The sequence below is a fragment of the Arachis ipaensis genome, chromosome B03 (assembly GCF_000816755.2).
Source record: "Arachis ipaensis cultivar K30076 chromosome B03, Araip1.1, whole genome shotgun sequence".
Classification (NCBI taxonomy): Eukaryota; Viridiplantae; Streptophyta; class Magnoliopsida; order Fabales; family Fabaceae; genus Arachis; species Arachis ipaensis.
This window is the reverse complement of record NC_029787.2, coordinates 72,254,761-72,259,497: the sequence shown is the minus strand read 5'-3', so window position 1 is coordinate 72,259,497 and position 4,737 is coordinate 72,254,761. Positions and strand designations below refer to the sequence as shown.

General features: G+C 34.1%; 1 protein-coding gene across 1 annotated transcript in view; it reads left to right on the top strand.

The window, feature by feature from the left end:
* The window catches only part of LOC107630589 (GDSL esterase/lipase 5-like), a 9,471-nt gene that overhangs the window by 620 nt on the left and 4,114 nt on the right, over nucleotides 1–4,737 (top strand). The window lies entirely within an intron of this gene.

Genomic DNA, 4,737 nt, shown 5'->3' with positions numbered 1-4,737 from the left:
ATTTTCTGTCTCTCATAAAATAATAAATTCTAAAATAACAACGAGAAAAAAATAACTCAATTCAAATTCATTCTAAAAATAAAATTTAGTTGTCACAAGTAACAAACCTTATAAAAATAATCGAAGTATTCAAACTTTGGGTCATTCTCCTTAGGAATTGCAATAAAGTGTCTTGTTATTGGCTATGAAGTATGTTTTGAGATTTTTTGAGATAAGAGACAAGAAATATAAATGACAAAGGAAATAAACTAACAACTAGAAAAGCTCTTGGCAAGGTATGAGAACTAGAAGTTTTATCCTAGTTATTCTTATCAATTATGATGAGAATTGTTCATTGCTGCCACTTAGTTAACCTCTAACTATGAAAGAAAGTCAAGTGGATGAATTAACTTGATTCCACAAGTCCTAGCCAAATCGTGATGAAAGACTAGCTTTAGTGGCATTCAAGTCAATTAGCAACTTCTAATTATCAATCAACAAAAGAATTAGATAACTCAAAAGTCACTAATTACTCTACCTAGACCAAAAGGAACAAAATCTAACTCATAACTAAAAGAAGCATTTCATCAAACACATAAATGGCAATAGAAGTAAACTACATGAATTGCAAGAATTAAAGAGAGATCTAACTACAATGGCAAGAGATCAATAATAGAAAATCAAAGCAACATAAAAAGACATGGAAATCATAAATTGCATTGAAAGAGAAATAGAGATCTACATAAGAATTCATAAAGTAAAAGGAAAATTGGAGCAAGAGTAGAAGTAGATCTAGATCTAAGAGAAGAGAACTAAAACCCTAATCTAATCCTAATTCTAGAGAGAAGTAAGAGTTTCTCTCTCTAGAAACTAACTTTCCCTCCAAAACTAAACTAAACTAAAACTAATGTGATGGAACGTGATGACTCCCCCCTTGAATTCTGTCTTAAATAGCCTCAGAAATAAGTTGGACAGGCCCAGAATTCGCCCCAGCGTTTTGCCTTTAAGTGAGTCACGTGCGAGCATCGACGCGTACGCATGGGTCACGCGTACGCGTCGCTTGGCATTTTTGCTTCCACGCGTACGCGTCATGTGCGCGTACGCGTCGCCATGCGACTTCACAATCCACGCGTGTGCGTATGCTGCGCGTGGGCATCGATCTCAGTATCCCAAATCCTTGTTTCTTCATGAGTTCTCCACTTGCATGCTTTTCCTCTTCATCCTTTTGATTCATTCCTAGCCTTTTCAATCCTGAAATCACTAGCAAACATATCAAGGCCTCTAGTGGAATCAAAGGTGAATCAAAATTAGCAATTAAGGGCCTAAAAAGCATGTTTTCACATTTAAGCACATTTTAGGAGACAATCATGAAACCATGCTATTTCATTGAATAAATATGGGTAAAAGGTAATAAAATCTCCTAAAATCACTACAAGATAAACCCTAAAAACGGAGTTTATCACTATCATTGTTTTCTAACTCATTCTTCAATATCATTTTCTTCTCTAAACTATTTTTTTTTCATAATTAACCAATTTAATTCTACCACAGTTTACTTTTCTTAATTTCGATCATGGGGCATATTACTCACTTTCCATTCCTTTCAAGATTTACCGTCTAGTCTATCTCTTTCTTGAAAAACTACTATACTACGATTTCAAACCAACAATCTCAATTACAAACAAGCAAAAAATAACACATTCTTCAATTTCACAAATACAGACAAACAATTTCAAGCAATATACAAACAAATGCAGTATAATGCATGCTTGTCCTACTGGCTGTGAGCTCATATGTCGGTTAAACTACCACCTGACACATCTGGTAGCTAACCTGGACATCATCTCTTTATCGTGCATCCTAAGAGGAAAATATCTCATGCATGTATAAACTGGTCTCGTAGGAAGAGTGTCCTGTCACCTTCTCTTGGAGAGGCAACGCTATCCGGGAGAGTGCCTGGCCACCCTTACATCAGAGAGAATGTTATGCAACAAGAAAGGGAATCATCAACCTAACTCGTCCATACCACAGTTGAAAATTGAATCGAAGGAAATCCTCAACCTTCTATCTAATTCCCCAATGCAACAAGAGAGGAAATTCTCTACCCCGCTTGTCCACCGTAACACAAGAGAAAGAATCATCAACCTCACTTGTCCACCGCAACACTGAGCAAGCAAGACAAAACTATCATCTTTGCCAGGTGCAGGTATCTCATCAGTCACGCAAGCGGGACAAAATTTTCATCCTTGCCAATTTAGTTATTATATAACAATCACAATCAAAATGAAACATAGCCATAGTCATAACAAGGATCATAATCAAAATCATAATTCTTTATAATCACATTTATCATAAAAATAATCATTCTTAAGGTGTGAGCATGACAAAATTACCATCCTCATTGTGGGAGGGACGAAAAGTAGGATAAAATCACCATCCTTAGTAGATGCAAGTGTCTCATATCACAGTTATAATCACAATCAACCACAGTAACAGTTGTAATCAATTTCATAAGTCTTAATTCCACATATCTCCAACTATTACTAAAATATTTAACCTCATTGTCAATCCGTAAACGGGACAAAGCCACCGTCCTCACCATGGACAAGACGAACCACCATCCCACAACATTAATATTTTCTTTAACAAGTTTTATAGGAGAATATTTCAATTTAAATGCATTAATTCCATCCCCCAATGCATTCGAGGTCTTTAGAATGGTTCTTAGATTCCATACAGAAGTCACTGGGGGTACAAACTTGCCAGAAAAGGCTTAACAACTCAAAAAAAATTCATCAATAATATATCATCATCATTAATTATAATATCTTGCATATATCTCAATTTAATCACAATTCTCATCGATGAGTCTCATATCAATTTCACTTTTCACTGTGAGCCTCTATTCAAATCTTATTTTTCATATTAGTTTCAGAATCAACAACACAACTCCACTTTCTATTCCGCACACTTTAAAATCTGCCGAGTTAGGTTTAGGCTGTTACATACGACTTGCAGATATGTGGTGTCGAATACAATACTCTAAACTTATGGTCAAGATTACAAACTAACTCAAACACATCATCTTTATTTCATTCAATCTCATTATATCATTTTTTAATGAGTCATTTTAAAAGCTAACAAACTAAACTTTCATGATACTCAAGATCAAGTTAGATTATAGCTAAAGTTTCTCAACTCTTATCTCACAATTCTTAGAAATCACGACTTTATTATCATATTTCTCAATTATCCCTTTTTTCTTCAACTCTTATATATAGCTCCATTAAAACCTCATATTTACATTTCTTATTTCCAAACCCTTTGATTGATAAAATAATGAACTTTTAAATATATAATTAGTTAAACCTCTTTTTAAGTTAATTTTAATTATTTATTTATTCTTTTCGTTGTTGATCAAATTAAACAAGTTAATTCGCCAATCAACTTCACAATTAACACAACCATAAGTGCATTTTGTTTAATTAAGTTTCCAAACTAATTCCAACTTAATTTTAAATTCAAAATTTTTCTAAAAGACTCATAAATCATTTTATTTTCCAATCATAATCTTAATTGAAACATAATTATTTATCCTTAAACAATTACTTTCATTTCTTTAAATTCGCTAAAGCTCCCAAAACATAATCCTATAATATGGATCAAACAACTTAAACTCTAAGAAAAATCTCTAATATTTATAAAAACAACAATAATTCTTATCATTTTTATTATTCAATTTCATTCAATTCTTATAAAAATTTTGGCAAAACCTCTCCTAAAATTAGACTTTTTCACCCTTCAAAAGTTCCATCCAAACCAAATATCTCTCAAACCCTTCTCAACCTTTTCAATACCAAACAATTTCTCAACATATACAAATCAAATTTTCAATACCAATGTATTTATTTTTATCTTAATTTATCTTTAAGTTATTAAATTTTCACCATATTAGGACAACAAACAATTTACCTAATTTCTAATCTACCCACCAAGAGACTTCAACCATTGTTTCTAATCCATTTTATTACTTTAATATTCATCCTCATTTAACCAATTCTATTTCTCCAAAACAGTCTAATTTAATTCAAAAGATTCACATAATCACAAAAAAAATTATATTTTTCATATTGATATCGATTTATAACAATTCCTTGAAGTAAAATAAATTTTAAAAAAGTCACTACATCAAATTAACTCAACAACACAGAAACACCAGCAGCAGTACTAGCAGCTCCGATGACTCCCCGCAGCAGCGATAGCAACAATCACAGCATGCAATTATGGTAACTCAACCCTACGACATCAACACCTCAAAATCATTAACAAACTAATAACAAGACACTAGCGGTGAGGGTTCCAGAACAAGAATACTTACTGTAACTAAGAAGGAACAAGAGAATGGAGCAACAGTAGCTCTAGTGGTGATTTTTGACAACGTTCGCGCCATTTTTCAGCGACAGAGAGCTTCGGCAACCTTGCAAAAATCAGAGGTAGAGGTAAAACTAGGTTAGCCTCCACTCTGGATCTCCAACGGTAGCGCCAGTTCCAACAGCGGCGCATAACTCGACACCGGCTCCACCCACAGCAATGATGGCAGCGGCGGTAAGGGAAACACCTATCACCATCACGTTCCTCTCCCCTTCTCTCTGGTCATTCGCTTTTCTCTCTCTTCGCGAGCTCTTTCTCTCTATTCGAAGTCCCAAGCCTGCAACCGCGACAACGACGATGATCTCGGCGACGACGACTTCTTCCCTC